The sequence below is a fragment of the Symphalangus syndactylus genome, chromosome 7 (genome assembly GCF_028878055.3).
Source record: "Symphalangus syndactylus isolate Jambi chromosome 7, NHGRI_mSymSyn1-v2.1_pri, whole genome shotgun sequence".
Taxonomy (NCBI): Eukaryota; Metazoa; Chordata; class Mammalia; order Primates; family Hylobatidae; genus Symphalangus; species Symphalangus syndactylus.
Window position 1 is genome coordinate 140222773 of NC_072429.2, and position 21997 is coordinate 140244769.

The 21997-nt window shown below is 53.7% G+C and overlaps 1 protein-coding gene across 3 annotated transcripts in view; it reads right to left on the bottom strand.

Annotated features, from left to right (window-relative positions):
• Nucleotides 1-16927, bottom strand: part of SLC45A4 (solute carrier family 45 member 4) — a 97932-nt gene extending 81005 nt beyond the window's left edge. The window contains exon 1 of one of the 3 annotated variants that reach the window (XM_063643589.1): nt 16665-16927. The gene's annotated coding sequence lies outside the window, so the exon portion shown is untranslated. Of the gene's footprint in view, nt 1-15704; nt 16196-16664 lie in introns of those variants that run through there. The other 2 variants (XM_055287409.2, XM_063643588.1) reach the window with 2 other exon arrangements.
• Nucleotides 16928-21997: the final 5070 nt, after the last annotated feature.

Below are 21997 nucleotides of genomic sequence, written 5' to 3' on the forward strand. Positions count from 1 at the left end.
GGTGGCGGGCAAATAGAAACAAAGGAAAATAGATTCTAAGTTTAGGAAAAGCTATAAGTAACAGTGCAGATCATTACAGAGCTGAGATTTTCTGAAGCTCATCGAACACATACTTGGTGATGTCAGAAAGTAACAGTCAAACCACATTTTCTAGAACTGACCCGAGAGGAATGGACAAAAGTATGAACGACTGCAGGTAAAACTACTGGCATCTGTCAAATAAAATAGATCAGGCGAGCAGTGGTGTCTGCAGTGGAGTCCCTGCGTCAATGTTACTGGCGTGGTTCGCCAGGGCAGTGTGAGTTTGTCGTGCACCCTCTGTATAGGGTGTTAACTCACGCATTTTGAAAAGTAACCCAGGACAGACCCAGCCAAGGAAAGACTGAGCTAGGAAAAAACAGCAAAATACTGGTTTCACGTTTCATAACCAAAGCACAGGCCGTCCTCCAGATAAAACGTTCATCTCATCTGCATGTTAGGTTTAAAGAAGCGGCTGGGACACCACCGCTCAACCCTCAGATTCTGGGGTCTGGCCACCGCATCAGCCCTCACAGCTGCTGCTCCTGCATGCCTGGTGCTGGGAGGCCATGCGCTAACTTGGGTATCACAGCACAGAGAAACCAGACCTCATGCACCCTACTCCCTGCCGCTCACCGCCCTGGAGCTGCCTCGAAGCTGTGCACAGCAGACAAGTGGGTGTTCATGCACGACCTGGGGCAGGTTCTCACAGGAGAAAGCGGCTCACACTCAGGAGACCCGCATACACCCCCAACCAGGCCACACAGCATCCTGGGCCCGCCAATCCAGCTCTGGGCTCAGGCCACGCGGCACACTGGGCCGGCTCTGGGCTCAGGTTCCTCAGCTATGCGGGCCGACACAGATCCCTCCTTCTGCTCTCTCCCCAAGGCTCCAAGTTACCGTCAACTTATGGCCACAGCTCCCACCCAACAGGGAACCACACGAGGAGGCTGTGGAGCACAGAGCCCCGCACGTGCCCAGGGCGGGAGGCTGGCCAAGCACGCAGGCTCCTCGGGTCCCTCCTCGGAAGGCTGCGGCCCGCTCCTCTACCCCTGCTCTCTTGGGGGGTTCCAGTAACAGCTCCCTCCGTGTGCCCCTTGGGCCTGGAGTGCAAGCAACAGCATGAGGCTTCACCCCTCCTTGCTGGTGTCCCTCAGCCCTGCCCGACCCTCGATCCAGTCCTTCCACTGCCTCCTCTCTCTCTCTGTTCTTGCAGGTGCCACCTGCCGCCGGGCAACACGAGGACCTGACTGACACAGCAACTAACATCGCTCCACAACACACACAGGCATACACAGTCTTCACGGGTCACTGAAGGTGTCAGCGACAAAAACCACACCCTATCAACGATGATGAAGGGCTGACTCTACGAAGTTCTCGATCAGCTTGTTAACAAATCAAGACTAGAACCATCAGCCTTGAAGCTGGTTCTAAACCGCAGGACAGATGAGTGTACAGATGCCTGACTCTGGGACACTCAGGCAAGGGGCCTACATACCCCCTAGGGCCCAGATTACAGGTCAGTCATCAGAAATGGGGATTGGACACCCACATGCATGGTGACTCGAGGACAGCACCATCCTCCCCCCCCACCCCCCATGAGGCTGGATGTGTGGGCCTACGTAATGCACGCCAGCAATTCACTGTTCTGACTACAGCCACCTGCTTCCTCAAGCCCACAAAGTGACAAAGAAAATGTGGCCGGGCGCAGTGGCTCACACCTGTAATCCCAGCACTTTGGGAGGCTAAGGCAGGTGGATCATGAGGTCAGGGGTTCGAGACCAGCCTGGCCAACATGGTGAAACCCCATCTCTACTAAAAATACAAAAAATTAGCCGGGAGTGGTAGCAGGTGCCTGTAATCCCAGCTACTTGGGAGGCTGAAGCAAGAGAATCACTTGAACCCAGTAGGTGGAGATTGCAGTGAACCAAGATCACGCCACTGCACTCCAGCCTGGGCAACAGAATGAGACTACGTCTCAAAAAAAAAAAAAAAAGAAAAGAAAAGGCATGGCACTGTACAAAGCGTAGGATGGAATCCACAAAGTTCCACTGAAGACAATGCGGCATGGCAGCCTTTGAGCTTAGCTTAGAGTGCTGGGACAAGGGGGAAGGCATGCTCGGATATCCATTTTCTGTGTATAAAACTTCCCTGCAATCAAAAAATGGAAACAGGCTGGGAGCAGTGGCTCATGCCTGTAATCCTAACACTTTGGGAGGCCGAGGCAGGCGGATTGCCTGAGGTTGGGAGTTTGAAACCAACCTGGCCAACATGGTGAAACCTCGTCTCTACTAAAAGTACAAAAATCAGCTGGGCGTGATGGTGCACACCTGTACTCCCAGCTACTCGGGAGGCTGAGGCACAAGAATCACTTGAACCTGGGAGGTGGAGGTTGCAGTGTGCCGAGATAGTGCCACTGCACTCCAGCCTGGGCAACACAGCAAGACTCTATCTCAAGAAAAAAAAGTAAATGTAAAAAAAAATCATCCGCGGTAAAGATCTACAGAAGAAAAAGTGAGAAAGAATGGTTTGAAAAAGGGTTGAGACATCTGGTTTGGGGATTCAGGCCAGCTGGGAGCAAAAAGAAGATGCTTGGGCATGCCACGCCGCAGACCAGGAGGACCCGAGTCCATGGACCAGGGTCGCCGCAGAGCAGGATCTCTGCATACTGTTAGCACAGCACTCCCTCAGGGCCAACCGAGGGACCCTGCCTGAGCTCCTGGGGACATGTGCCACCTGAGAACACCGCGGCGACTGGTCAGGGTGGGTGGACAGAAGCGGGTCTCCGTCAACGCCTGCTGTGAATAAACCAACCACACCGGGAGGGACCGGTGCGTGCAGAGGGAACGTGCACCGGGGCCAGCCCCTGCCTGGAAGCAGAGTAGGAGGTCGCAGAGGCAGCCCTGACCCAAGCCCCCCCCTCACCAACCTGATTCCAAGGCAGCACTGCAGGCAGACGGCCAGTGGGGACAAGGCTGGCCTGAGGCTCACTGGGACACACGGTCCCTGCTGGTCCAAGGCTGGGACTGTGGAGCCCCATGAGGCCTCCCCAGAGCGGTCCCCTCACAGCCAGTTCCCTGTGAGCAGTGGAACGGCACCAGCACTCCCGTGGCAGGAATGGCTGTGAGCTCAACGTGGCAACCCACGTCCCAGGGAACCCATGTGTGCTCAATGGGGGCCACCAGCCAGCATGGCAGGAGAAACACACGTGTGAAGACAGAGGGCAGCACACAGCAGGGGAGCGGCGGTGCTGAGCCCCAGGCCCAGTTGGTGCGGGACCCATGGGAGGGAGGCACCCTGGGAGGGAATCAGCTCCTAAGTCACCACCTGCAGGGCCCCACGAGGGGCCAATGCCAAACTCAGGCCTCACCTAACCCTCTGGAGGCTCCCAGGGCACTCCCAGGTGGCAGCCTCAGCTCGAAGGTGAGGAAAGTGAGTCAGGAACTGGCAGGTAATGGAGCATTCACACCCGACAGAGTGGGGACAGCAGGTCCCCCAGGTTCCCCGGGGACAGTCCTCCCACTGGGCTTCAGGAGGGCGCCGCAGGCAGGCCTGTCTGTCTTGGGTTGGCAGAGGGGTGTGGACATTCCAGAGAGGGAAGTGAGAACACACACAGGACAGGAGGAAGCATCGCTGCGTGGTCAGAGAGGAGCTGCCACAGGCTAGAGGCACGTGAGCCAGGGAAGGCAGCCCCTGTGACGGGAAAGCAGGAGGGAAGCTGGGACCATGCCCGCTTTACGGGTGGGGCCCTGGGGCTCACAGAATTCAGAGATCTGCCCCAGGCCGTGAGGGAGGCACCAGGATCCAATCTCTGCAGGACCTCCCTGTCCTGGCAGGAATTGCCCAGGGGCACCAGGCGGAATTCCCAAGGCCGCCACCTTCAAGTTAGGGTCAGTTCCCCCATGAAGATCTCTCTCTTTTTACAGTGGAAATAACAGCGCATCACAGGGCTATTAACACTGAAAGTTTAAGTGTTATCAGGAACTACCGCACTCAGCAGGGGACGGGTATAAGGAGATCCCTTCCGCAATCACGTGAAGGCATCTAAGATGCAAAGAAGCTGGTCTGGAGCACCCACTTCCACAACATAGCACCCAGGGGCACACAGAAAATAGGGTAAACGGCTCCACAAGCAGCTCCATCTCCCTGAACTGCCCCACGGCAGCACCGACTGAGGCCCCTCGATTGACCACTCAGAACCCAACATCAGTCTGAAAGGTCGCCAGAGGCTTGAAGCACCTGGGCAGATTACCCTGGCTGAGTGAATGTGATGAGAAAAAACAACTTCTCAAGGCCAAAGGCCTTGAGAGCCCCAGCAGCCAGCAGCCCCACACCCTGCACAGCCCAGGATGGTGCGGAGTTCATCTCGTAAGGTGAGAGGCTCCCTGGCTCTGGTGCCGGAGCCCTTGCCCCTCTGGCACAAAGGGACAAGGTGTCCACAGCCCGGGGTCAGCCCAACAAGACCACCATCCAAGCCTGGCCCCTAGAAGACAGGCTTCAGCCTGGGCAACAGAGTGAGACCCTCTCTATATAAAAATATTTAAAATTAGCAGGGCACGGTGGCTGACGCCTGTAATCCAACACTTACAGGCTGAGGTGGGCGGATCACATGAGGCCAGGAGTTTGAGACCAGCCTGGCCAACACAGTGAAACCTGGTCCGTGCTAAAAATACAAAAATTAGCCGGACACGGTGGTGCATACCTGTAATCCCAGCTACTCAGGAGGCTGAGGCACGAGAATCGCTTCAATCCAGGAGGCAGAGGTTGCAGTGAGTTGAGATGGTACCACTGCATTTCAGCCTGGGCAACAGAGTGAGACCCTGTCTCAAAAAATAGTAATAAATTAGCTGGGCATGGTGGAACACGCCTGTAGTCCCAGCTACTCAGGAGGCTGAGGCAGGAAGATGGCTTCAGCCCAGGAATTCAAGCTGTAGTGAGCTATGATTGTGCTGCTGCACTCCAGCCTGAGTGACAGAGCAAGACCTCATTTCTTTAAAAAAAAAATTAAAATTAAAATTAAAAAAAGAAGTCCAGGCGTGGTGGCTCACGCCAGTAATCCTAGCACTTTGGGAGGCCGGGGTGGGTGGATAAGCTGAGGTTAGGAATTCAAGACCAGCCTGGCCAACACGGTGAAACCCCATCCCCATTAAAAATACAAAAATTAGCTAGGTGTGGTGGCGCACACCTGTGGTCCCAGCTACTCAGGAGGCTGAGCGAGGAGAATCGCTTGTACCCGCGAAGCAGAGGTTGCAGTAAGCCGAGATCATGCCACTGTACTCCAGCCTGGGCGACAGAGGGAGACTCCATTGCAAAAAAAAAAAAGAAAAAAAGGTGGAAGGAAAGACCCTCACGCCCTTTATCATATGAAGACAGAGCAAGAAGGGGCGACGTTTGAAGCAGGGAACGGGTCCTCAGGAGACACCAATCTGCCTGTGCCTCACTCTTGGCCTTCCAGCCTCCAGAACCTGAGAAAGAAACGTTTGTTGTTGCAAAGCCACCTGGTCTTTGGTATGTGTTTGAAGCAGCCTGACCACCCTAAGTTACTGAGTCCCCCCCAGGTTTGCCACAGTGAACCAGAAACACCAGTGAGGGCCTTGGGAGGAGGGTCAGAAACTGCTTCCTCTGGATTCTTCTCTACACCATTCACTTGGTGCTTCAGAAAGCACAGGCAGCTCCCTGGCCACCTTCCCCTCTGAGTTATTAAAGCCAAATGCAACAGGGCTTCACCAAGAAGAGGCGGGCACCCGGTGGGCGCCGGGCACTCTGCCTGGCAATGCAGCAAGTGGATGCTGGCGGGGGAGGCAGGCCTGGGGTCCACGCCTAAGGCCTGCTAAGCCGAGGCAGCACTGTGTGGGCAAAAATAAATCCCCAGATGGACAAGGCTCTGAGGGGATCAGGAGAAAATCCACATGGAAATGTTTAAAACCTATTTCCCAGAACCCTATCATCACCAGGCAGAAACCACAGCCTGCATTTACGGGGCTTCCAGGCTCTCCCACAGACCCAGAAAACTTAATCAAAAACCTATATGAACTTTACAACCACAAACTAGCACCAGCCACAGGGCCGTTATCGGCACACAGCCTCGCTGCTGCAGAGATGGCACGAACTGTCAGGAACCAACCCGGGACTGATAGCCCGGCCAGTGGCCATGCCACACACAGGCTGCACTTGTAGACTTCCCATTTGCAGAGATCTAGGAAATGGCAAAATGCTTTCTTCTTTTTGCGTAGATTCTTGAATTAGCAAAACTGCCACTGGCTAGTTCACTTGTTGAAAAAAACTGTTCCAATTTTATTTTAAATTTGATTAGCTTTAAACATTACCTCATTTCATTTCAGGAAAAGTTACCAAGATTTTTCTCACACACAGCCATAGTATTAAAGACAAGGACATGACACCCAAAATTGCAAAAAAAAAAAAAAAAAAAAAAGTATCTTCTCCATGTGACTGTTCACCCAGCTTCTCACTCCAGCTGTGGAAGGCAGGCCACAGCACTGCCCGGGAGGCCCACCTGCCGTGGGCACAGCCCCTGCAGCAAGCCCGACTGGCCCACCATCCCCCCTGTCCTCATGTCCACACTCCCCAGGCTCTTTCTGCAAAGCTCTTCCCTTCATCCCAGTTCAAAGACTAGCGAGAGTCAACAGAATTGCTAATGGGTGATGAATCCGGGGATTCAGTGTCATCACATGGTGACACTATTTTCACTACTTTTAGGCATGTCTCAAAACAACCATAGTAAGAAGTTTTTAAGAACAACATTGTTTCTTTCAAGGACCAACTGCTCAGATGTTTTCCGCACCCAGCCATGGGTTAGATGCCCTCCTCGGGGTTCCCAGGCCTGCCCCATCACCCTGCCCAGATGGCTGGCTTCTCAGGCACCTGCCTTGAGCCTGGCACTGAGCAGCCACCTGGGGACCATCTCCAGAATGGAACATACCACAGCAGCTACTAGCTCACAGTCTCAGCCTACTAGCTCACAGTCTGAGCCTAGTGACAGTGCCCAACAAGAGGGCAAAATTGGGCACCAAAGGCTGAACCCGGCAAGCCAAGTGGCCAGCCCAAAAGAAACAAGGAAACAAATGGGAGCGGCAGCACCTCCTCCCTGACCTCCGCAGGAGCCAGGGAGCCAACCCAGAGGGCAGTGACAGCTGGGCACAGCTGCCCATACCTGTGGCAGCCAGGAGTCCTTCCTTCCAAGCTCATGGCCAGGGAGGAGCGGTGTGGGAACCAGCATGCTGCATGGGCCAACGGCAGGGCTGGCCACAGAGCCCCCTCCAGCAGCAGCTACCTGGCATAGGGAGTGACAGCAAAGGTGCCTCAAAGTCGAATCCAAGGCATGGAGGGCACTGCCGCATTTCTCCAGGCAGAAGACAAACGGCACTTTTCAGTAGGGGGTGGCGGGAGCTGATGAGCAGTGCAACCCAGTGGCCCACAACTGCACTAGGCCGGCCGTATCCAGTGGCTCCTCTCCCTCATCAGCGCCCTCACCAGGCGCTTCTCCAGAGGTCCCAGCTGGGCGCCCAGCATGGATGCAGATGCCGCACTGTCTAGCAGCGTGAGTGCTGTTGTGACCCCTTCTCAGGCGCCTACTGAGTGCTGGAGACAGAAACCCCTCACACACCCTGGTTACCACATGAAAGCAGAAGCTCCGAGCACTGAGTGGCTTCTGGAAGGTCACAGAGCCCAGGAGGGCCCAGCCCGGACTATAAACTCTCCCTGCACCCCACCCACAACGAGGACGCCAGGCTTCATGATGTTTCTACTGAAAGAGAAAGCGGACGGGGAGCCCCATGCCTTTAAGAATTAAAAACACTCTCGACACCTCAGTAGTTCAGTAGTGGGCTAGACATGTTTTCAACAGCCCTGATATTCCCTTCAGCTTACCTAGGGAGATACCTGTCACACTAGGGACACCAGCTCCAGGCTTCAAGTCCATAACAAGACCACCTGAGCTGTAAGCGTCGTTCTCGCCACCAAATCAGAGCTGCCTTTCAAATGGGCACAGTTAACGACAGCAGAGCAGCCGTGGCCGCAGCCCCGGGATCTGGCTCCATCCAGCAGAGGGTGGTGGTGCGCACATCCTGATGGGGGAGGACTTCCACACTCCAAGCTTTTAATGCCGTTTTACGTAAGCAACACGAAAAAAACCACTAGCAGTTATTCTAGTACTCCTGGCTGGGAGCGGATCTGCATACTGAAGTAAAGCCCCAGGTTAGGGCAGGAATTTCTAGAACCAACTGGACTCTGCTATACCTGTTCTTCAGCAGCCAAAACATTTCTCAAAGGCTTTTAAGAGACCGAAACCTTGATTTCAGTATCAATACCCAAAATATCACAAAAATGTAAGGATTTGTTGCTTTGGAGAAGGGACCAATGGAGGATCCCCTTTCCAGGGTGATTTAATCCAGTTCTATGGGGTGATTAGGGGCTGGCCTGTCTTCCTGGTCCCGTTCTTCACCGTTTAAACCGCAGGATTCCTAGAACATGACCTTGGAACTGCTCCTCTCCTCACCCATCCCTGGAGCGAAGGCACTGGCCCCATGATCTGAGGACATCATTGCCTCCCCAAATAGCTGCACGGCCGAATTGGAAGTGACGCATTCTTAGTGGACTCCTAATGGCCAGCCCTGAGGACAGAAGACAGGTTAAAACTTCAGGCGGACCCACATTACCGATTCCACAGAGTTAGGCGAGTGGCCTGCTTTCCTCCAACAAAGCTGGGAGACGCCAGAGACCCCAGCTCCATCAAATCCCCTCTTATGACATAAAAAACCATCACACAACGCAAAGTTCTATTGCTGTCAGTCCTCAGCGTGCTGTTTCTGAGTGGGAGGGGAAGTGGTGGTTTTTTGGTTACTAAACTGATTTTCATGCCAAATATCATTAGGTCTAAAGGCTAAAAATGTAAATCTTTCTACTTTTTGAGCATCTCCAGATTTGAGCAAATTTTCAGGGATGCCAAGTATCATCGCCCCGCACTAGCCTCATCTGGTTCTCGGGGTGAGGCCCACCTTCCCAACTCCTCACCCCATGGCCCTGATCCTAACGGAAACCTGATGGCCTGAGACCAGCTGCCCCGCTCCGGAACAGGCACAGCGATGCCCTGTGCAGGAAGAAGGGCAAAGCAGGGTGACCAGATTCCTGCCAGGCAAAAACCTCGAGCAAATCTAAAGTCTGGCCATGTTAGTCTTCTCTGCTTCTAACACACCTTTCTGTCAAATTAAAATTTAACACAAGGCACAATTCCACCGTCTTACATTTTAGCCCAACCAAATAAAAATGCTGCAGCATGCTTACTCGTGAAATGGTTCATCTTCTGCCCTTTAACATAGCGCATTTAGAAAACAGGCAATTAAATAGTAAAGCTTAATACGGAGCAGCACGGGCACCGTGATTCGACGAAGTGGCACGGGCCTTACCTGTGGACTAAGTGCGGTAGCACAGCACAGCAAGCGCCCTGTGCAAACACAGGAGCATCCTGAGAGGGCCACCGGTGTGGGGAACTCAGAGAGCCACAAGGTCCCCACAAATGCCTGCCTAAAACTGAACTGCCTGAGAAGCTGCTGTGGAGCAAGTCCCGGTGCCCAGGGAGCCCCCACCTCCTCCCTACCTGCCCTGCCTAGACAAGAGGAAGGCACTCTTCCCAGGGAACGTTCCAGCAACAGAGATGTACCCAGTACCAGGGACAGTTCAATGATCCCTTTAAGGCACCTTAAACGGGCCCTGCCCCCCAGTTCTTTGAGACCTCCTTCCAGTATATTTTTATTTTGTGCATTTAGTAATTGTTTATCAAGATCAATGACATTTATGATTCTGTGATCAATTCTGTACTGATAATTACAATGACATAAAACATTCTTCCGGATGTTAACATAGCCTAATGATCACAGAAATGTTTTAAATTGCAATATATACTTTTGTCACAGAGAAGTATGGAGAACAGTCCATAGGCCGGGTGTGGTGGCTCAACGCCTGTACTCCCAGCACTCTGGGAGCCTGAGGCAAGAGGGAGGGTTGCCTGAGGCCAGGAGTTCATGACCGGCCTGGGCAACATGGTGAAACTCCGTCTCTGCCAAAAATACAAAGAAAAATTAGCTGGGCATAATCCCAGCTACCTGGAGGGCAGAGATGGGAGGATCACTTGAGCCCGGGAGGTCGAGGCTGCAGTGAGCCATGATCGCACCACTGGACTCCAGCCTGGGGGACAGAGTGAGACCCTGTCTCAAAAAAAAAAAAAAAAAAAAAAATCATCCTGGGCAACTCAGTGAGACCCCATCTCTGCAAAAAATAAAAATAAAAACTAGCCTGGCATGATAGCATACACCCGTGGTCCCAGCTACTCAGGAGGCTGAAGAGAGAGAATTGCATGGACCTAGGTGGTCAAGGTTGTAGCGAGCCCTGATCCCACCACTGCACTCCAGCCTGGGCAACAGAGGGAAACACTGTCTCAAAAAAGAAAAAAAAGAATGAGGGATAAAAAGACTTTCAAACGGAGCAAACATACAAGTTCACAAAGAAAAAAACTGCCTTGTCATGACTGTTAAGAACAATTTGTTCATTTTTTTAAAGAGTGACTGATGGTAGGTATCATTAGGATATTTAACATTGGATACTTTTTAAAAAGCAATATAATGGTTACTTGTAAATGCCAACATTATACTAGAAATTGCATCTTTTGCAGTTGTTTCAAATTAGGACCAAAAATTTAAACGTCAACTTAAAAATGTGTCTATAGTTTTTCAAAGTTTTTTTTTTTTTAGACGGAGATGGAGGCTTGCTCTTTCGCTTAAGCTGGAGTGAAGTGGTGCAATCTTGGCTCACTGCAACCTCCATGCCACTCACCACCGCCACCACCACCCACCCCTGGCCTGCCCCCCTCCCTCCTCCCCACCTTGCCCCCTCTCCCCCCTACCCCACCCCTGCCCCTGGGTTCAAGCCATTCTTGTGCTTTAGCCTCCTAAGTAGCTGGGATTATAGGCGTGCACCACCACATCTGGCTGATTTCTGTATTTTTAGTAGAGATGGTTTTGCCATGTTGGCCAGGCTGGTCTCGAACTCCTGATGTCAGGTGATCCACTCGCCTTGGCCTCCCAAAGAGCTAGGATTACAGGCACGAGCCACCACGCCAGGCGTTAAAGTTATTTTACAGAACACATGAGCAAAAATGTTTTCAGGCCTCTGCTTGACAGCAATGTAACTCTAAAACATTCCTAACTCATCCATCACGGACAGCAAAAGGGCTGCCTCTACGACACTCAGGCAGTCCCCCTTGCCTCGTGTCTAACATGCTCTTAATACGCGATTTCATCTCCAGCGTGGAGATGTCAAACTCCTCCCCTCAAAAAACTTAAAAAAATTCCCTTCCCATATATACCAAACCAAAAACCATGCTCTTGAATAAATGTATTTCCTAAAATGATGACTAAATTGTTGGTGATAAGGAACTTATTGTTTTCTGGCCTTATGATGTCGTTTTTTTTTTTTTTTTTGAGACAGGGTCTCACTCTGTTGCCCCAGCTGGAGTGTAGTGTGGGTGTGACCTCCCCTCACTGCAGCCTGGACCTCCTGAGCTCCAGCAATCCCCCCGCCTCAGCCTCTCGAGTAGCCGGGACCACTGATGTGAGACACTGCATCCGGCTAACTTTTTTGTATTTATAGAGACAGGGTTTCGCCATGTTGTCCAGGCTGGTCTCAAACTCCTGGGCTCAGGCAATCTGCCTGCCTCAGCCGCCTAAAGTGCTGGGACTATAGGCACGTGCCATTGTGCCTGGCTAATTTTTGTTTTTTCTTTTTTTGTACAGGTAAGGTTTTGCCGTGTTGCTCAGGCTGGCCTGGAACTCCTGGACTCAAGCGATCCTCCTGCCTCAGCCTCCAAGAGTGCTGGGACTGCAGGAACGAGTCTCTGTGCCCAACCTGAGTGATTTCCTAAAATTGTGCAATAAGGGTCATATATAAAAGTACAATGACCACCACACCTGACCAGGTAAGCACTGTGTTGATCCCTCTTTATTATCTATTCTAAGGGTTTGCTATGCATTTTTCACTCAAGATTTTCCTTTCTTTGAAATAGGAAAAATTTGGTTGCCAGTCAATTCAGATGGTTCCAGGATTTCAAGGCAGAACCCCAGGAGAAACCTTGGGGCAAACTACAAAAACTCAGAGCAAGTAGCAAAACAGAATCCCAGGTTGGAAGGGACTTTTCAATGCAGCAAATTAAGCACTTCTGGGCCAGAGTTCAGGAATGCAGTTTCCTCTCACTGCCAGCAAAATCCTTCACCAGGTTTAGGAGGATGAAAGTACCGAGACCCAGGTCTGAACAACACCTCCCTCACTGGGGCCTGGGCCCAGTAAAGGTGGGAGGGTGAGATGGCCAAGCTCAATGACTTGAAAGGTTATGCAAATCCCTTCAGCTGCCTCAGGATCCCACTCTGGACTGGCTGGCACCCTTATTCCTGCACTGGGGACAAAATGCCCAGCACTATTTCCCCCCTTCCCACCCACCCCTGCCCCCGGGGGCTCCCGACAGACTCTGAGAGTGAACTTGTGTTCTGGAGCCCTCACTAGACAGGAAGGTGGGCCTTGGGATGACCCTCAAAATAATGCAGCTACAGCCCAGCCCCTCTAACTTAAGAGAACTCTCACCAGGTATGGTAGTATGAACCTATAATCCCAGCAGCTACTTGGGAAGCTGGGGCAGGAGGATCGCTTGAGCCTAGGGGTTCAAGACCTGCTTGGACAACACAGTGAGACCCCCTGACTCATAAATACACACACACACGCACACAAACACACACACACACACACGTGCGCACATGCAAAGGAGAGAGACTATAATCCCAGCACTTTGGGAGGCCCAGGCGGGCAGATCACTTGAGGTCAGGAGTTCAAGACCAGCCTGGCCAACATGGTGAAACCCCATTTCTACTAAAAATACAAAAATTATCTGGGCATGGTGATGTGCACCTGTAGTCCCAGCTATTCGGGAGGCTGAGGCAAAAGAATCGCTTGAACCTGGGAGGTGGAGGCTGCAGTGAACCAAGATCGCACCACTGCACTCCAGCCTGGGTGACAGAGTAAGACTGTCTCAAAAAACAAACAAACAAAAAAAACAAGGGGAGAGACAGAGAGAACTCCCTCTCCCTCTCACCTGAAGTCCCCAAGCTACACAGCAGCTGAGCCACAGAGAACTCAGAGCCCTTCTCTCCACTGTCAGGGTTTTGTGCTGTTTCCCGCAATCTAACTAGTCGTACTCAACAAATGACCCCTACCAAGTGTCCCGTCTTCCTGGGGCACTAACACCCACGTCTTCTGAGGCGGGAACGATGGTGACCCATCCACGGCTCTCAAAGGGCCACTCTATCAGGGATATGAAACACTAAGTGGGTTATGCGGCTGCCCTCTAAGTCTGTGGACGTTTTTAATCTTCTTAAAACGCCTCCTCCAAAAGTCACTTGCCAAGGAGGCCACTTCGTAAACACTATGAGGCCTCCACTAGCTGTTTCTCCTGTCACCTCCACCCAAATGGCAAGGGGTTAAAAATGATGATATGACCTGTCAAGCTTCCCTTTCAGCAGGCCCCCTCCTGATTCAGGGTAGAGAAGATTCATTTCCACCAACATTAAAGAGGTCTCCCAGTCCTCTGAAAGTGCCTGATTTCACAAAGGCTTAGCATTTGATACTCGGGGGGAAAAGGCCACTAGAAGCACATTTTGAAAGTTTCACATTTAAAAAGATCCTTGTTCATTGATTTTGGTGGGGTAATTAAGCTAATCTAAACAAGGGGACCTTGTCTAGGAGCCGGTGGGGGAGGTGCAGCCGCTCAGGTCCTCTGCATGAAAACCCACTGCAGATGCCTGCTTTTGGGGTCCTCTCTCACCCCTTCCTTTCTACAAGGCTGCTCTTCAGCTGGGAGGTTTGCTCTCTCTGGTCAGGTCTGTTTCCTGGCTCAGGTGGAGACAACCCTTCTGATGGTGTTTCACTAAGTGCGCCTTCGTCAGCATAATCACGCAGTGATGAAAACCTGGGGAACCTAGGAGGCCAGCGAGGAGTAGTCCTCACCCATCATTAGCAGGAACGTGGCTTCCAGCACATTCTGGCTCCACAAATTACAGATACGACTCTGCCAGGGGTGTTCCCAAGAAAGGCACTGGCAATTTGGGGTTGTCTGCCACCTACAGTGCTTGTCAGTCACCCTCACTCGGTGCCAGGCCACAAGGCTGTTGGTCACAAACCACCCCAGCCAGCCACTGGGCGTCGGGGCCCTCGGGAAGAGCGGGAGAGGGCACTGGGATGCACCACGGTCAGAACGACAAACACAGCCCGAACCCCTGCGCTGCACTCCTCTGTCCTCCCCACCTCTCTCCTGACAACACAGATACAGTCCATTCACCACCAAGCAACCTCAAGATTGGCTGAAATACCTTCCTCGGCTCCTTTCCTCCATCGGGAAACGGGGGAGCTGCCGCTGCCGCAGCCCTCTCCTTCCCTGCAGATCTGCGGGGCGGGCTGGGGCGGGATCTCAGGGCTCACGGAAAGGAGGCAGAATCCAGTTTACAGGCTTGCTCCGCCCCTCCCCCACCCCCCTCCAATAAGCAAAGTTAGAGGGTGTTACAAGCTGCAAGACACCTTGGAGCTCACCCAGTCCAATCTCTAATCTGCTTTCACGATGCCACAAGGGCCAAAGCTGCGGCACGCATCTCGGCAGGGCCGCAGGCCACTCCCCCCATGAGCCCCGGAGGTGGCCCTGGGCTGCCTCCCCCCTCCCCGCCCTGTGAACACGTGGGCCACAAAAACACACCTTTAAATACCCAGTGTGTATTTCAAACACATTTCAAACGATTTGCTTCTTTCCTTTACAGCCACTGCCACAAAAACAATTAGCCTGAATGGGTGTGAAATCCTTGATGTGTAAGACGACCTAGTTCCCCAGCCTCTCTCTAGAAGCACATGAGTTCTTTACTGCGCCTGAGTCTCCTCCACCCAGAACCTGCACGGCTGCCTCTTCTCATCCTCAAGTGGCTTCTGCAAAACCTCTCCCAAGCATTTAAATAATCTCTGCCCGTTCTTTTAACAATAATTCAAACCTAGCAGAAAAGTGAGGACATTATACATTTCTTTTAAGGACAGTGAGTGTTACCTGCTCTGATCCCCATGTGTTAAGACTCCCTTAACCAATACTCCAGCTTTTTGTTTTCTTACTTTTTCCTAAAGCCAGCACAAAATAGCAGAAGGATAAGATTCCTACCACATTCTACCTGTCTGCCAACGACACAGGAAGGATGAGACCGTCTGGGGAATGGAAGCGCAGGGAGCTCTCAGTAATGCCGGGCAGATGCAGTGGCTTTTCCCCAGCAGAAATGGGCTTCGATTCAGAATCTGCCAGCCCACAAGAATCATCTGACTCCACAATTACTTCAATCACTCATCTGGTATACCCTCTCGCTCCGGGTCCTAGACTGGAAAAGACAGCCACCAAAACAGTAATAAAAACGACAAGCCCTGTTTTGCTGGAGTCAGCTGAGGTATCAGATGGGGGTCAGTGGCTAGGTCTGTGAACATGAAGCCACACTCCATCAGTGACCCGCACTGGAGAGACACAAACACCTCAGGCTCCTTAGGAGGTCAAGCGGCCCTTCCCAGCCCTCCCTAGCCCCCGCCTTCTAGAATCATTCTGAATAGCTAACCAGGAGGCTGGGCCCCGTGTGGATCCGCCTCCGCTGGAAAAGCCTCTGCTGGATGTGCTCCAATCCAGAGCAGGATACCTGGGGGAGGAACGGGTTAAGCTCAAAGGGGAAAGGGGCAGCGGGTGCTGAGACGCAGAAGGTGCGAGGACTTCTACAGAGCAGGGAATCTGGGCCCAGATGAACTGATGCCCTGGCCTCTTTCCTCCAGGGACAAGGTCGGCCTCAGGAAATCAAGGTATCTTCAAAGGGACACAAGGGAGCGCAGTGCCGAAGAGACCAGGGCAGAGCCACAGTCTCGCGGTGCAGGCTGGGGGTCCGAGGTGGGGGACACTGGCTAGCAGTGCTGCCAGGGTCGTGTGTGCACTGGGCAGAGGGAAAGGAGGGGAAGAGGGGAAGGGGAAGAAGGGGAAGGAGAAGGGGAAAAAGGAAGTGTGTTCGGTTGGAAGAACCGGTCCAGACAGAGGGGAGAGGGGGCCACTTCGCGAGTGGTGGATCGCTGGTTGAATTCTCATAAGTTAGAGATAGCAAGCAGGGGTCAGAAGGACAGGACAGGGTCAGGACCAGGAGTTAGAGGCGCCAGGCTCCTCTCTGGGTAGAGAAACCCGAGGAACTGGGGGCGGGGAGGACTGATGGGTGCGAAAGGGGGCCGAGTCCAAATGAAGGCGCGCGCTCCGGGGTGGGGGGGATCAGGGAGGCTGCAGGGCTGGGGACCAGGGCAGGTGCAATCCGGAAAGAGGAGGCGGGAAGGAATTGAGGGGCCCTGAGGAGCCAGCGTAAGCCGGGTGGGGGCAGGTCCCCTCCCCCGGAGAAGAAGGTGCGGGGCTGGGGCTGCGGCGCGCAACCGACCTGGAGGCCGAGGCCGTGCGGGAGGTGGGGGTGGGGAGGCGGCAGGTGCCCGGCGCCCAGGTGCGAGGTGCAGGGGGCGGCGGGGCGGGCGGCTGCGGGCGGCAGGCCACTCACCTGTCTCCTCCGGCCGGGGCCGCGGGGGCGGCGGGGCGGCCGGGCCGGGGCGATGGGGGCGCGGAGCCCCGGGCGCACCGGGGTCGGAAGGCGGCGGCGGGTCCTGGCGGGGGCTGCTCCCTCGGCCGGCCGGCCGGGCGGTCAATCAGTCAGCGATGCGGGCGCGGAGAGAGCGCTGCGAGGCTGCGGCCGGCGCGCGGAGACAACGCCGCTTTATCGGGTCGGAAACAGCCGCTCCGCGCCCCTTCCGCTGACGCAGCGCCGGCCCCTGCGCCTCATGACTATGCAGCACCCGCCGCCGCGGGACGGGGATTCGGGGGGCGGGGTCTGCGCCGCGCGCGCCCATTGGCCTCCGCCACCGCCCACCCCGCCCCCGCCGCGCCCCTGCCCCGCCCCCGCGCTCTCCGCGGCTCCCGCCCCCGTCTCGCCACGGCCCCGCCCCCGGCTCTACTCCAGCCCCGCCCCCGCCCTCCTCTCGCTACGCCCCCGGCCCTGGCCCCTCCGCACGGAGCGTCTGCCCTGTCTCCCCTAAAGCGCTGGCCCCCAATCCACCCCATCCCTCTCCGCAGCCGCAGGAGGTGGCTCCCGCCCGCCCCCACCTTCTCTCCCCGCTCCTCTCGCCCCTCTCTCGCAGAGGGGTCCGGCTAGCCACGAGGCCCCGTCCCCCGGCAGCCCAGCCCCTTGGCAAGCGCCCCCTCCGCCCCTGCCCGTGGCGCGGCGAGATGGGCCCCATCCAGGTGCTGCAGCCCCTCCTCCGCTGCAGGAGAAAACTCTCCTGTTTTCCCCTCCACCCTCTGAAGACCTCCTGCCTGGTCCCGGGCCACCCCCTCCCCCCCCCCCCCCCCCCGTCCCCAACTCCCCCAACGCCCCGCCCTCTGCGGGTCCCTTCTCCAGCCTGGAGAGCGGGGCAGGACGAAGACCCAACCCGGAGCTTCCTGGAGGCTGGGCCTCCCTCTCAGGCCTGGCCCTTGCCAGGGGCACTGATCCGTCTCTCCCCACGTGTAGAAGGGCCACAATCCCTAGGGCAGGACTGCTGGGAAACCCCATCAAGACAAGATTTGGGGAGGCAGCTTTAACAGACAGATGTGATGGGCTGAGGCCAATCCTGTTAACGTCCCAGCCCTGTGCCCTTGCCAGGGTTTAAGTGGCTTTGGAGGAATTACTTCATTTCTCAGAACCTTGGTGTCCTCACCTGTAAACTAGAAATCATAAGATCCATCTCACCCGTTGCTAAAGGAATTTAGAAGTGAAGTGCACAGCAGAGCCTCCAAGAGCATCGGAAATGGGAAAATCTGACAATATCAAGTGTTGACAAGGAAGTGGAGCAACTGGAACTCCCAGCCACTGTTGGTGGAGATGCAAAGTGGTACAACTTTCAAAATCTTTTTGAAAGGCGTTGATTACCCAGCAATTCTGCTCCTAGATACACACCTAACATCGTGTTTCTGTTGATAGCAGCACTGTTGATAATTGCCCCAAACTGGAAACTACTGAAATGCTCATCAGCCGTTAAATGGATACATAAATTGTGATATATTCACACAGTGGAATGACAGCAATGACAGTGAATAATCGACAACTACACACAACAACATGGATGACTGTCACAAATGATGTTGAGGAAAAGAAGCCAGAGGATAAAAAGCCATATTTGTTTCCATGTGGATAAAGTGGTAGAAGGTGTATATGGGGGTAGCAGTCAGGATAGTGGTTACCCTTGGAGGGAGGGGTGCCAGAGCCAGGAAGCAGGGCACAGAGGACGTGTCTGGGGGCTGGCTGTGTTCTGTGTCTTGCTCTGAGTGCTGGTTACAGTGTGCTCAGTTTGTGATGACTTTTCCAGCTGTGCAGTCAAGATGCATGTGCCTGCGGGGCACGGTGGTTCACACCTGTAATTCTAACACTTTGGAAGGCCAAAGCGGATGGATTGCTTGAGCTCAGGAGTTTGAGACCAGCCTGGGCAACATGGCAAGACCCTATTTCTATTAAAAAAAAAAAAAAAAAGATGTGTGTGTTTTTCCATGTGTATGCACTATCTCAACAGAGGGTTAATAAGTACACCAATGGTCTGTAGACAGTCCAAAGCAGCATCAGACACATCATGAATGCTCAAACTGTGCATCTGCTTCCCTGGTGATTTTTATTTCAATGGCCAAAGGATGGAGGCAGCGGCAATTCCAGGTGTGCTGTGAGCCAACTGTGTGAGCCTGGGCGCCTACTTAACCTCCCTGAGTCCTCTTCTATAAGTGAGCATTCTAATAGTACCTAGTTCACAAGTTGTCATGAAGCTTAAACAAAATAACAAAATAATGCTCTTTAAAATGACAATACAATCAGGAGGACAGAACAGGTAAAGACTTTGTTTATTCACAAATTGCTGGTATTGATTGAATTGTCTTCATTGTCATTCATGCAGTAACCAACTACTGAGTGTGTGCCTACTATGTGCCACATGCTTTGCTGGTTCCTAGTCCTGGAGCTGGGAACATGATCCCATCTCTCTCCTTAAGGAGCACATGGTGGGGTATGTACCAGCCATGCCAGCCATGGAGCCCAGTCTAGGATCAGCCTTGTAGTAGCTGCTCCGTAAGTATTTCTTGGGGCTGGGCATGGTGGCTCATGCCTGTAATCCCTGCACTTTGGGAGGCCGAGGTGGGTGGATTGCTTGAGCTCAAGAGTTCTAGACCAGCCTGGGTAACATGGCAAAACCCCATCTCTATTAAAAATACAAAAATTAGCTGATTGGGGCAGTGTGCATCTGTGGTCCCAGCTACTTGGGAGGCTAAGGCGGGAGAATCACTTGAACCTGGAAGGCAGAGGTTGCAGTAAGCTGAGATCGCACCACTGCGCTCCAGCCTGGGCAATAGAGTGAGACCCGCATCTCAAAAAAAAAAAAAAGTCTCTAGAAGAGTAACTGAATGCAAGTATAGAAGTATATGCACCAGCCTAGCAACGTATCTAGGCCCCATCTCTACAAAGAATTCAAAAATTAGCTGGGTGTGGTGGCACATGCCTGTAATCCCAGCCACTCAGAAGGCTGAGGCAGGAGGATCGCTTGAGCCTAGGAGTTCAAAGCTACAGTGAGCTACGATTGCACCACTGTGCTCCAGCCTGGATGACAGAGCAAGACCCTGTCTCAGAAAAAAAAAGAACAAAAGTGTAGGCATGAAGTTTCTTGTGAATGAAACTTAGAAGGCAGTTTCTAAGGCTGAGATGTGGAAACATCCAACTAATATACTTCTATAACCTGGAGTTAAACACAGAGACCAGAGTAAAGTTAAGAAAAAATATATCCCCATTGTGCAAGCACCTCAACAAGTGTGTGTGCATGAGTGTGTGTGCATGTGCGTGTGTGTTCATGTGCGTGTGTGTGCATACGTGTGTGCATGTGTGTGTGCATGTGTGTGTGCGTGTGCATGTGTGCATGTGCGTGTGTGTGCATACCTGTGCAAGAGGGCAGTGGCAGGGCCACCCTGCAGCACTCCTTCCCAGCCTACCCGGCCAGGGCCTCATATTACCTGCCACCACCAAGAAGGGTGAGATGTGTCCATGGCCTGTGGCCCCACTGTCCAGCTGCCCATGGAAGCCAGGGAATGGAATCCTCAGGGTCCCCACACATCTTTGCCCCACTCCACCCCCTCCTTAAATGGCTGGTTCCCCAGTCCTGTGAGGAGAGAGCTTGATACAGGGGAAGCCCTCTTGCCCGGAGAGAGCTTGATACAGGGGAAGCCCTCTTGCCCAGAGGTCAGAAAGACATGGACTCTGGCCTGGCTCTGAAGCAGGCGTGCCTGGGCCCTTAGCTGTCATGGGTGTGTGACCTGTGTAGTCACACATACCCAGTGCTCAGAATAGCTCCACGCTTGGCTTAGCGCTCTGCTGTTGCCATCTTTAAATGTTTCACAGCTTTTAAGAAGGGCCCCACAAATGCCGTGGCAAATCCTGCATCTTTGTGAGCATGACAACCTCCCCGATGCTGGGACGAGTCCAGGGCATGACGCCTCCATCGCTGCTTAGGTTCCAACCTTGTCTTCTCCGTGCCTCACCTGGGGATGCCTTGGAGCCAGGCCCCTCTCATCCCCAGCCCTCATGTGTGCACACCTTCCTGTGAGATGGGTGTCATCCTGCAGAGGAGGAAGCTGTGACACGGGTTGTTGGTCCCTGCAGCTGCACAGCTGGTAGGCGATAGAGCCGGGATTTATACCTGGGTCATATCTGGTTAGGTGTTAGGTGAACAGGCTGACTGATTGAATGAATGAATGAATGACGTCCATGAACACACCCATCTTACCATTGCTGGGCATCATTCCCTTCCTCTCCTCTGTGCCTCGTAAATGAAGAGGAAAGAGCCTGTTTGGTGCAAAACGTCCACATCCCACAAACAGGCTGTGACCTACTCTGAGCCAGAGGCCAGCTGGTGACCTGGTGTGGACAGCTCCTACCTTGGTTGAAAAGACAAGACTGCCCTCTTTGGACCTTGTGGAGAACACATTGGGCCATGGGAGAGAGGTAGAAGGTGCTCCGCACAACAGGTAAACCAGGAGAGAAGGAGAAGGAATGAAGGCCACTCAGACTTCTCCAGCCCCTGCCCTCAGCTTCCCTGGCCCTCTGTCAGCCTTTCCATTGCACAGACAAACAAACCAAGGCTCAGAGGTAGCGTGACTTGCCTGAGCAGCCTCTCTTCCTAGGAAAAGCAGGAGGGCTTCCGGGCAGGAAGCCCCCACGGAGGTGGAGGCTAGAGGGCTGGTGAGGCATGCGGGTGCCAGCAGAGCCCGCGGGTGCCAGCAGAGCCCGCGGGCGCCAGGAGCTCCACATTCCTGGCAGGCCTGGCAGGTCCCCCCTCCCCTGGCTCTCTCCTCTGTCACACCAGGTGACTGTCTGTGCCACCCTTTTGAGCCCATCCCCGGACCTTTGCGTCTGCCATTTTCTCTTCTGGGAGTGTCCCTGGTGCTTTCCTGCCATGAGGAAGTGTCCGAGAGCAACAACCATTGATCCCAGTTCGAAAGGAAAGGGAGGGAGGTGGCACATATGGAAGCTCTCCCTGAGCTGGCTCCAATTTTATTATGATTCAAACAACAACCCGCCTTTAACTGAGGGCCTGCTGTGCTCCAGCTGCCCTCAACCCCTGCGCAGCTTCCTTAGAGAATGGAGGCACAAGCTTCTCTCCAGAGACCGCAGCCTACACGGTGGTGGGGGGTGGGGGGGGGCGAGTAGGTGGGCCCCGAAGAGGGAGGAAAGAGAGGGGATGAGCTGAAGCAGCATCCCAGCCAGACAGTCCCTTAGTGACACCTCCTGTGCTCCTTCACAAATCTTTTATCTTTTCAAAGCAACAAACAACG